The 12,920-nt window shown below is 39.4% G+C and overlaps 1 protein-coding gene across 1 annotated transcript in view; it reads left to right on the top strand.

Annotated features, from left to right (window-relative positions):
- The window catches only part of LOC106571566 (bromo adjacent homology domain-containing 1 protein), a 73,747-nt gene that overhangs the window by 29,037 nt on the left and 31,790 nt on the right, over window positions 1-12,920 (top strand). The gene's annotated exons all lie outside the window — the stretch shown is intronic.

Genomic DNA, 12,920 nt, shown 5'->3' with positions numbered 1-12,920 from the left:
AGGTGAAATAAAACAAGATGATGCAGCCACCCCTGTGGTTCACGGTTGGGATGGTGTCTTTGGCTTGCAAGCATCCCCCTTTTTCCTCCAAACATAATGATGGTCATTATGGCCAAACAGTTCTATTTTTGTTTCATCAGACCAGAGGACATTTCTCCAAAAAGTACGCTTTTGTTATGGCGGTTTTGGAGCAGTGGTTTCTTCCTTGCTCAGCGGCCTTTCAGGTTATGTCGATATAGGACTTGTTTTACTGTGGATATAGATACTTTTGTACCTGTTTCATCCAGCATCTTCACAGGGTCCTTTGCTGTTGTTCTGGGATTGATTTGCACTTTTTGCACCAAAGTACGTTCATCTCTAGGACGCGTCTCCTTCCTGAGCGGTATGACAGCTGCGTGGTCCCATGGTGTTCATACTTACGTACTATTGTTTGTACAGATGAACGTGGTACCTTCAGGCGTTTGGAAATTGCTTCCAAGGATGAACCAGACTTATCGAGGTCAACAACAACAAAAAATTCTGAGATCTTGGCTGATTTCTTTTGTTTTTCCCATGATTTCAAGCAAAGAGGCACTGAGTTTGAAGGTAGGCCTTGAAATACATCCACAGGTACACCTCCAATTGACTCAAATGATGTCAATTAGCCTATCAGAAGCTTCTAAAGCCAATTTTCCAAGCTGTTTAAAGGCACAGTCAACTTAGTGTATGTAAACTTCTGACCCACTGGACTTGTGATACAGTGAATTATAAGTGAAATAATCAGTCTGTAAACAATTGTTGGAAAGATTACTTGTGCCATGCACAAAGTTGATGTCCTAACTGACTTGCCAAAACTGTAGTTTGTTAACCTTTCTGGTGCAGGCGTTCCGCTAGCGACCCACCTCGACAACATCCGGTGAAATTGCAGAGCGCCAAATTCAAAATACAGAAATAGTAATAATAAACATTCATAAGAAATACAAGTGTTATACATCGGCTTAAAGATCAACTTCTTGTTAATCCAGCCTCATTGTCAAATTTCAAAAAGGCTTTACGGCGAAGCATAACATGCGATTATCTGAGGACAGCGCCCCGCTTACAAAAGCATACAAACATTTTACAACCAAGTAAAGGAATTACAAAGTCAGAAATAGCGATAAAATTAATCACTTACCTTTGAAGATCTTCATCTGGTTGCAATCAGAAGGGTCCCAGTTACACAATAAATATATCCCAAAAACTCAGTTTTGTTCAGTAATCTACTGGCTCCAAGGCGGTCAAAACATGCAGACGAATACATTCTAATAGTACCTGTAAAGTTCGTCAAAACATGTCAAACGATGTTTATAATTAATCCTCAGGTTGTCTATTGTCTAAATAATCGATAATATTTCAACCGGACAATAGCATATTCAATAGAAAGGAAAAATAACGAAGGGCACACAATCGGTCACATGCTCAAACCAGCTCTGCATTCTTCCTCAGTCCACTGACAAAAAGGTCTCATTCTTCATTTTTCAGAAAACAAGCCTGAAACCATGTCTAAAGACTGTTGACATCTAGTGGAAGCCATAGGAACTGCAATCTGGGTCCTAACCCATTAGATACTCTATATTCATTCAATTGAAAATACCCACATCAAAAACAATCCCACTTCCTGGATGGATTTTCCTCAGGTTTTCGCCTGCCATATCAGTTCTGTTATACACAGACATTATTTTAACAGTTTTGGAAACTTTAGAGTTTTCTATCCAAATATACCAATTATATGCATATCCTAGCTTCTGGGCCTGAGTAACAGGCAGTTTACTTTAGGCACGCTTCTCATCCAGATGTCGAAATACTGCCCCCAAGCCATAAGAAGTTAACAAGACATTTGTGGAGTGGTTGAAAAATGAGTTTTAATGACTCCAACCTAAGTGTATGTAAACTTCCGACTTCAACTGTATCTACAACACAAAATCCATGTGTACTTGTGTGTAGTGCGTATGTTATCGTATGTGTGTGTATGCATGTGCCAATGTTTGTTGCGTCACAGTCCCAGCTGTTCCATAAGGTGTATTTTCTTTCTGCTTGCATCATTTACCTGATGTGGAATAGAGTTCCATTTAGTCATGGCTCTGTGTAGTACTGTGCGCCTACCGTTGTCTGTTCTGGACTTGGGGACTGTGAAGAGACTTCTGGTGGCATGTCTTGTGGGGTAGGCATGGGTGTCTGAGCTGCATGCTAGTCGTTTAAACAGACAGCTCGGTGCTTTCAACATGTCAATACCTCTCACAAATGCAAATGGTGATGAAGTCAATCTCTCCTCTCGGTGTACATCCAAGGGCCAGCCGTGCTGCCCATCCCTCTTTGTGGCACCTGACCACACGACTGAACAGTAGTCCAGGTGCGACCAAACTAGAGCCTATAGGACCTGCCTTGTTGATAGTGCTGTTAAGGTAGAGCAGCGCTTTATTAGGGACAGACTTCTCCCCATCTTAGCTACTGTTGTATCAATATGTTTTGAACATTACAGTTTACAATCCAGGGTTACTCCAAGCAGTTTAGTAACCTTTGCTCAATTTCCACATTATTTATTGCAAGATTTAGTTGAGGTTTAGGGTTTAGTGAATGGTTTGTACCAAATGCAATGCTTTTAGTTGAATAAATATTTAGGACTAACTTATTCCTTGCCACCCATTCTGAAACTAACTGCAGCTCTTAACCTCTATGGGCTAGGTGGGACGCAAGCGTCCCACCCGTGGTGCACTCCATCAACAGCAGGTGCATTTCAAGAGCGGCAAATTTGAATCCAAATAAATGTCAAAATTCAAATTTTTCAAACATACAACTATTTTACACCCTTTGAAAGATAAACATCTCCTTAATCTAACCACGTTTTACGATTTCAAAAAGGTTTTACGGCGAAAGCATACATTTAGAGTATGTTAGGACAGTACATTTACAAGAGTTGTGTGTAATGTTGTGCCAATTCAAAGACAGGCGTCACCAAAACCATAAATCAGCTAAAATGATGCACTAACCTTTTACAATCTCCAACAGATGACACTCCTAGGACATTGTGTTAGACAATGCATGCATTTTTAGTTCTATCAAGTTCATATTTATATCCAAAAACAGCGTTTTACTGTGGCGTTGATGTTCAGGAAATCGTTTCCCTTCAATAACCGGCAGTCAAGTCAGCACCACAAATTAAATAATTAAAATGAGAAAACATTGGTAAAATATTATATTGTCATTTAAAGAATTATAGATTTACATCTCTTGAACGCAATCAACTTGCCAGATTTAAAAATAACCTTACTGGGAAATCACACTTTGCAATAATCTGAGCACTGCGCCCAGAAAAATACGCGTTGCGATACAGACTAGCCGCCATGTTGGGGAGATCTAAAATCGAAAATATTATGTAAATAATCCATTACCTTTGATTCTCTTCATCAGATGTCACTTCCAGGTATCACAGGTCCATAACGAATGTAGTTTTGTTCAAAAAAGCTCATTTATGTCCAAAAATCTCCGTCTTGTTAGCACATGATCTAAGCCCGCCGGACTTCACTTCATGAACGAGGGGAAAAAATATATTTACGTTCGTTCAAACTTGTCAAACGTTGTATAGCATAAATCATTAGGGCCTTTTTTAACCAGAACATGAATAATATTCAAGGTGGACGAATGCATTCTCTTTTATAACGTATTGGAACGAGGGTACCCAACATGAACTCGCGCGCCAGGTGTCTAATGGGCCATCATTGTTCCATGGCTCTTGTTCGGTCAGATCTCCCTCCAGAAGACTCAAAACACTTTGTAAAGGCTGGTGACATCTAGTGGAAGCAATAGGAAGTGCCAAAATATTCCTCAGCCCCTGTGTTTTTCAATGGCATAGGTTTAAAGGTAATACAACACATCAGGTATCCACTTCCTGTCAGAAAATGTCTCAGGGTTTTGCCTGCCAAATGAGTTCTGTTATACTCACAGACACCATTCAAACAGTTTTAGAAACTTTAGGGTGTTTTCTATCCATATATAATAAGTATATGCATATTCTAGTTACTGGGTAGGATTAGTAACCAGATTAAATCGGGTACATTTTTTTATCCAGCCGTGCAAATACTGCCCCCTAGCCCCAACAGGTTAAGTGTTGCAGTCGCTCATTTCAGTCGCTGTAGTAGCTGACGTTTATAGTGTTGTGTCATCCGCATACATAGACACAATAGCTTTACTTAACCTCTTACATCTAGACGTTCCGCTAGCGGAACATCTGCTCCAATATCCAATGATGGGCGTGGCGCGAAATACAAACTCCTCTAAAATCCTATTACTTCAATTTTTCAAACATATGACTATTTTACAGCATTTTAAAGACAAGACTCTCGTTAATCTAACCACACTGTCCGATTTCAAAAAGGCTTTACAGCGAAAGCAAAACATTAGATTATGTCAGCAGAGTACCCAGCCAGAAATAATCACACACCCATTTTTCAAGCTAGCATATAATGTCACAAAAAACAAAACCACAGCTAAATGCAGCACTAACCTTTGATCTTCATCAGATGACAACCCTAGGACATTATGTTATACAATGCATGCATGTTTTGTTCAATCAAGTTCATATTTATATCGAAAACCAGCTTTTTTACATTAGCATGTGACGTTCAGAACTAGCATACCCCCCGCAAACATCCGGTGAATTTACTAAATTACTCACGATAAAAGTTCACAAAAAACATAACAATTATTTTAAGAATTATAGATACAGAACTCCTCTATGCACTCGATATGTCCAATTTTAAAATAGCTTTTCGGTGAAAGCACATTTTGCAATATTCTCAGTAGATAGCCCAGCCATCACGGCTAGCCATTTAGACACCGACCAAGTTTAGCCCTGACCAAAGTCAGATTTACTATTAGAAAAGTTTGATTACCTTTGGTGTTCTTCGTCAGAATGCACTCCCAGGACTTCTACTTCAATAACAAATGTTGGTTTGGTTCAAAATAATCCATAGTTATATCCAAACAGCGGCGTTTTGTTCGTGCGTTCAAGACACTATCCGAAGTGTAAATAAGGGTCACGAGCATGGCGCATTTCGTGACAAAAGATTTCTAAATATTCCATTACCGTACTTCGAAGCATGTCAACCGCTCTTTAAAATCAATTTTTATGCCATTTTTCTCGTAAAAAAGCGATAATATTCCGACCGGGAATCTGCGTTTAGGTAAACAGACGAATGAAAACAAAGCATGGGGTCGACTCGGGCACGCGCCTGAGTCTCACAGTACTGTAACCAGCCACTAGCCAAACGCGCTACTTTTTTTCAGCCAGAGCCTGCAAAGCCACGATTCAGCTTTTTGCCGCCTTCTGAGAGCCCATGGTAGCCGTAGGAAGTGTCACATTACAGCAGAGATCCTCTGTAATGGATAGAGATAATCAAGAAGGGCAAGAAATTGTCAGACAGGGCACTTCCTGCATGGAATCTTCTCAGGTTTTGGCCTGCCAAATGAGTTCTGTTATACTCACAGACACCATTCAAACAGTTTTAGAAACTTTGGAGTGTTTTCTATCCAAAGCTAATAATTATATGCATATTCTAGTTTCTGGGCAGGAGTAATAATCAGATTAAATCGGGTACGTTTTTTTTATCCGGCTGTGAAAATACTGCCCCCTAGCCATAACAGGTTAAAGCCAGTGGCATGTCATTAGTAAAGATTGAAAAAGTAATGGGCCTAGACAGCTGCCCTGGGGAATTCCTGATTCTACTTGGATTATATTGGGAGGCTTCCATTAAAGAACACCCTCTGTGTTGTTAGACAGGTAACTCTTTATCCAGAATAACACAAGTTTTTTCAGCAGCAGACAATGATCGATAATGTCAAAAGCCGCACTGAAGTCTAACAAAACAGCCCCCACAATATTTTTGTCATAAATTTCTCTCAGCCAATCATTAGTAGTTTGTGTAAGTTCTGTGCTTGTTGAATGTCCTTCCCTATAAGCTTGCTGAAAGTCTGTTGTCTATTTGTTTACTGTAAAATAACATTGTATCTGGTCAAACACAATTTTTTCAAAAACTTTGTGAAGGGTTGGTAACAGGGTGATTGGACAGCTATTTGAGCCAGTAAAGGGGGCTTTACTATTCTTAGTAATGGTTACGCAACCTCCAAAATAATTTATTTAATTGTTCACTTGCTATTTTCACAGCTTGTCAGGCAAGACCTCTGAATAAAAGTGTGTCATGCTAATCGGTTGTTGCTAGAGTCTCCCTGGACTCCTATGAAAAGGACATGCCATCATGAGGCCTCTGATAGTGATCTGAGTTACTGCCCTGATGACACATACAGCGTCATCAACAATGACAGGTATTGTGTGTTGTGTGAAGTTGTATTAAAAAATACCCGGCTTGACCTTTCTTTAGAATAAAATGCTATTTACTACTTGACTGTTGATTATATCACCCAGTCCCTCCCAGTCAACACTACCTCATAAGATTGCCTGTTCAAGAGATGTCCAGTTTGCAGCCGAACATGCAGCATAGAGAAGACCAACAAGGGGTCCCTCATCAGCATCATGCAGACATACCCTCGCTGTGAGCATTCCTATGAATGGAACAGTCAGCCACATGTTGGCAAGTATCCGGCCAGCAACCTTCACCTGTCATTGGCAACAGCCTAAAGGCTCTGGGGCTCTGGCAAAAATAATTTGTTCTTAACTGACTAAATGACTTGCATAAATAAATAAATACATGTGTTCACAGAAACATTTTATGGGAGCCAGCACAAGGAGAATTGCAAGATGATGTGATGACTGACAGACGGGCCTGATACTGATGTCTCTGAATGGAGAGAGACCTTGAATGGAGAGAGACTTGGCATTACAGTTTTACTAGACACAACTTTTACTTGTATTGTCTTTTTCTATTATTGAATTGATTGGTATTAGTTAGGAGGGAGGGAGAAACCCTGTGTATTCTGTGCCAGGATCAGGGAACTCCTGTGGTATACAGGACACCACACAGGAAGGTATGACCACTGACATGTTTGCCAAGGTAGCCCCATTACCACCATTGCAAAATGCTGATAGGCACAGTATCCGTATCAACTGTGAATGACAATGAAAGATGAAATGTTAACATTGTTATATTTGCAGAACACTGCTTGTATGGTATTATGTAAAGGGTTGTTTCTTCTACATGGACCTGTTACTACATTTGAAATTTGTCAAAACACTTAGTTTAGATTATCTATGTCAGGAATGCTTCTCATATTACTCTGTAGGCTACTGGCCTATTCAAAACTTCCTTTGGTACCTCACCATACATCTCCTGTAGTTATTGAACTCAACCTGCAGGAGGTGTGTTTGTTGTGATTGAGTGGGGGTGAAACGGCTGCAGGCAAGGTTCTGACAGATGGATGTGTCTTGGTGGTGGCAAGGACACACCCAAGAAACATCCACATCAAACCGCACCCCTAAGCCAACCCAACCCATGTTTGGCCTCTCATGGCCGGCAGCATTTCTTGAGGAGCAACGCAATTGTTTTTGGGTCAAATCAAGTGCAGTTCTTTAAAGAGACCACACGCATTTTTATAAAATACACTACTTCTGTTCAAATGTAGTTGATCAGTACGATACAATAAGTCCCAAATGGAAGGGAAACAGATTGTAGCCCCATGAAATCAGACAAAAAAAATGTAATAACTCAATGCATGCACACACCTATTGAATATGCATTCACCTTTATTGTGGCTAGGCCTACGCTACATATTGATTTACCCAGTTTATCAATAGAGATTATTTGAATGGTAAATTATTGCCTTTTATGTTGTTAGATTGGTAAAAAAAAAAAAATTGTAATTGATTCATTCATGCATACCTGGCTGTCTCTGGAAAAAAATTGTACATCAAAAAAGGCAAATGTAATGATATTGAACTCAAAAGATGCCCAACGATTGAACAGAGCAGTATCTGAGTTGATCTGTCTGGATGAAGTGTCATTCTGTGACTTTGGCTAATATGCCTTCTTTTTTGTTGCCTTGGTATCAAGTATCGTGATTGCATGAGTACTATGGTACTAAACCTGCACTGAAAAAGGTTCCTTGGAGAACTCTTGCACGATAAAAAAACTTTTGTGAGGTTCTTGACGTGTTATCTACGGTTCTTCAGAATTCTAAAAGGTTATTTAATTGTATGGAAGCCTGCAGATGTTTCCCTTTCATAGCACACAGCATATTAGCCAGTGTTAACTAGTATAGATTTTTTTTGGTGTAGCATTTCTAGTGTTGATTCAAGACTTAAATTAACACTCAGTGGTGTAAAATAATCCCAGTGTTGGTGTTAATATCCAGAGTTGAACCAAACCCACGCCCATCATCTTATTTCCCAGGATGCTCTGTTGCAGGTCGACTTTTAGAATTATTTGTTTCAAAATCTATGTTTTTGCATTGATTAATTAATCTTATGCTACTCAAATATAAATAGCACATTTTTCTGAAGTATTCCAATCTCTAAATTGGATTTATTGCACCCGTTACTGAAACGCTTGTTCCAGTTCAGATGTTTAAAGTAGTCTCATATCTTAGACTTCCCAACCCTGGCAATCATTCTGAATGCAGGTTGAGGGTGAATAAACATTTTCAAATGTTGGATATCCCCACTCCAATAGGAATTACATGTCACTTTACAAGCCAGCATGATATGACTTGCTGGCCTGATGTGGCCTGTAATGAGTTTCAGGCCACTGTATTAGGGTAAAACTAGGCCCTCATAAGAAGGCCTTATGAAATATGTATTGTATTGTCTTCATTTTTTTAAATCTCACTTGGTGAAGGCCACAGGACTGAAAATTGATGAATCTAACAACCATTTCTCTGTCACTACCAAACAGTCTGTCACGGCTGTCGTATGAAGGAGACCAAGGCGCAGCATGCGTATCGTTCCTCATCTTTATTATTATGTGAAACTATGCAAGACATACAAATAAACTATAAACAAAAACAACAAACCGTGACGAAGAGGTGCAACATACACTAACTCAAAATAATCTCCCACAAACACTAGCGGGAAAAACAACAACTTAAATATAATCCCCAATTAGAGACAACGATGACCAGCTGCCTCTAATTGGGAATCATACAAAAACCCCAACCTAGAAAAAAGAACCTAGAACACAACATAGAAAATGTAAACTAGACAAAAACCCCAACATAGAAAAGATAACCTAGAAAACACCATAGAACATTTTAAACTAGACTAAAACCCCAACATAGAAAAAAGAAACTAGAACCAAACATAGAAATAAATAAACTACACAAAAAACCCCAGTCACGCCCTGACCTACTCTACCATAGAAAAATACGAGCTCTCTATGGTCAGGACGTCATGTTAACTCTAAAATTTACTGGAAAGGCACCCTGCGAAATATGGTAGTAACCCTGGGAAATATTCAAATAAAACCCTATAGCAAGGCTATTCAATTCCGGTGCTGGAGGGCCGAAACATTTCAGGTTTTAGAAAAAAATAATTGTATTGTTCTTCAAAGAACCATCCCATTTATGGTTCTTCAGAGACCCTAAAGTAGTTTTTCTATGGTATCGCTCTCAAGTACCTTATTTGGTTCCAACTTGTAAACTAAGAGGACTTTACACTCGTAAACAGTTTGAAAATGGCAGATTTGGACACTGATAAATGCCTAAATTGGAACGCAGTGGCTGTACATGAATTCAGAGCTCAGGTTCTCTGCTTCACAGCGCTGTATGGATTATGACTGACAGCCGCTCTGAACTTGAGCACCTCGCACGACAAGAAATTGTCCCCATCCCTCCCACTAATTGGGCAACTTTAGTAAAAATATATATTTTTGAGTGAGGAAAATGCTGTAAACTAAGAGGACTGTATTTTGAAAGATGAGACATTAAGGATTGTAATAAATACCACATTGAAGTCGTACAAGCAAGCCAAACACCTGTGCACTTCACATTTCCATAGTATAAAACTCATGTCATATACAGTGCCAACGTTTATGATCACTATGTTTAATATACAGTTACAAGATGACATGGCTTCATACCCTGGGTTGTTCTGAACTGAATGAGCCTATGTTTTTCTATTGTGAATAAAATTTGCCGCAGCGTACACGCACCTGAATGCACTTATGACTCCTTTCTATGCGCACCCAAATTATGATCTGTTTCTCTGAATTGCATTGTTAAAGCCTGACGCTTTAATATCGTATTGTATAACTTAGCTAGTCATGTTGGCAATAGAACCAGCTTTCAAATGATGCCCTCCTGACCCAGATTGTGGTTTATAATGGACCGCTTTTGGATTGCGTAAACAACAGTAATTGTGTGATGGTGGGGATGCAGGGCTGTGTTCCAACCAAAACTACAAGTGTGCTTGCTCTAGTTCCTCAACAGCACAGCTCGGAGAGATCAACTATAAAAGTTTTATTTTTTTTAAAGACTTCTTTGAGTCATGAAAATGCATTGAAATGACTTTGGAACTGTGCACCCTTTGGAGAGGTGTGTGTCCATGTGGAGACACCAGTTAGTCCTCTCACTCAAAGCCTTGTCATTTTTTTGTCTTATGTTGCACCTACCCCACATTTTCCAGGAATATTCTTATCCATGTTACTTAATGTGTTGAGTATTTTCAGATTTCGTTATCAACAAATGCGGCGAAAAGTAGAGTAAATGTAAAATGCACATAAAATCAACCGTGTAAATTTGGATTCAGTCTTGTGTCAGGTGAACTGTTGTGTCCCCACCTTTTGGTCTGATAATTTTTCCATAATCTCCAAACTGTTCCCTTTCAATTGCTACCATGCATATGCTTTTCATATTTCTTCTGTAAGAAACATTTCAAATTAGCCCTATACATATAGGCCAGTTCCCACACGTGCAAAGGGTTAAGAGTTAATGTATTTATTTATCATTTATAAATTAGCTATGACATAGCCAATGAAAATATAGCACAGCTTTTGCGTTTCACCCCCATCTCAAAATCGAATGGTTTTGACCAATTGGAAGTTTTTACAGAATGATCTTTTCTTCTCTGGCTTCTGCCACGCAGTGTGCCTCGCAAAAGTGATTGCTGTCCTCCTTGTCAAATTATCAACATTACCCAATATATCAAAAAATTACCATATACACTGATTGTTTAAAGCAAAACTACGAAATGTATTGCTGATGGTGAACTTGAACAATCCAAATCAATTATATTGTAAGCCCCATTCAGCAGGTATAGCCAGATAAGCTACAGGAGAACTCACTTTTATTCCGGTAAAATACATTTTTAACAGGGCTTAGATAACAATATCCTAGCAATTTACATTGGTTGTCAATCACCTAATAAAGCTTAATATCATGGAAGCCATTTTAGCGTTTGAATGCTGAAAGGTCCAGGAACACGCCGCCTACCTCGCTCGAAACTGGGCACAGTGCATAGCTTGACCACGCTACTGATATTGCACTGGGTTGTTCGGCATGCAAAATGAGTTGTAGATCAGTGACTTGTCAATACAATTACATGCAGTTCGACACTGAAGGAGAGGACGCATCAGTTGTCGCAAAATATGAGTTATTTTCAGAAGGTAGAAAGAATGTAATATGAGCAACAACAACAAAAAATGTGGACTGGTGATTCTTAAGTTTTGAATATATTTTCTGAACGATGCATGCTACATTTGGATCGATTTGAGGTCCGAGGACCGATGCACTTCTATCTTAAACATTTGAATCTGGGACTGATGCGGTGAATCGTTAGGCCTACATCCCTAAGAAAAACGGTAATGCATTTAGCCTATCTGAAGTGCACTGCACTGTTCAGGAGTTGACTACTGCTTGTACCCTCAGTCATAGAGGCCTGCATAATGATGTCATAAGTTAAATATTGAAAACTGTCAGTCATGATTAGCTGTGCACACTGCTTTTTAACGTGTTATTACGAAACACTTGCATGTTCAACCTCTCCACTGTGTGGTTGCTGTGTCGTACAGTGAAAAGTTTAACTTGGGTAGGCCTATAGAGGTTACAAATGTCTTAAATGGATTGTCTGAGATGGCGCTGACTTGCAGTAAAAAAAAAAAAAAAGTGTTATTTCTTCAATTATTTGCTCAGAACGTTTATTTGGATTCGTCCCGACAGTTCTTGATTTCTATTTTATTTGTTGAATATTTATGTACTTGTTTGACATTTTGCTGTATTGTTAGGCGCTGTAGTAACATATATCCTAAGAATTTCGCTGCACCCCCTATAACATCTGATAGACTGTGCACACAGCCAATATATTTGATTTTACATTATTCAAGGAGTGAAGATGGCTCTATCTATTGGCAAACCAGGGGAAATGTCAGTTGTCTTAGTTGAAGGCTTCAAGTCGTCTGATATTGTCCCTTAACGTCCTGTTCACGTCCTGTTCAGTTTGCAGCCCACGTCCTTTTCCTCAACCAAATGCATGACCGAAATGTTGAACTTGTAGGGACATATATTCATCTAGATATTCGTTATTATTTTTTACCTTGTGTTCAATGGGGATATTCTGGAAACATAGGCAACATCCGAAATAGCGACGGGTGGTCAGATGTCTTCGCCATGAAATCACAAATGTTCACCTTCATGCAAGGCGTGGGGGTGGTAAAACAGTATAGGGTCCACCTGAATAGTCTACAACAGCTTCCTCTCCTTGTCTTCTCTCCTTAATTTCGATAGTCTAAAGGAGCTTCCTCACCTCCTTCATCTGCGCAGATCTGAAAGCACAAAGCAAGGAAAAGCAATGGTGGATGCCCTGAGGATTTGATTTAAGCTGTCCAGTTCATATCTGTGCAGTTGAAGGAAAGGAGACAAGGAGAGGAATGAAGCCACTCGGGACTATTGAGAATCGCCGCGTAAGCATTGATGTAATCACCTGACACCGGCACAAAACCAAAACCCCGAGTGTGCTCAGTGTT

The sequence above is a fragment of the Salmo salar genome, chromosome ssa15 (assembly GCF_905237065.1).
Source record: "Salmo salar chromosome ssa15, Ssal_v3.1, whole genome shotgun sequence".
Classification (NCBI taxonomy): Eukaryota; Metazoa; Chordata; class Actinopteri; order Salmoniformes; family Salmonidae; genus Salmo; species Salmo salar.
This window is presented reverse-complemented; position numbering and strand designations above follow the sequence as displayed.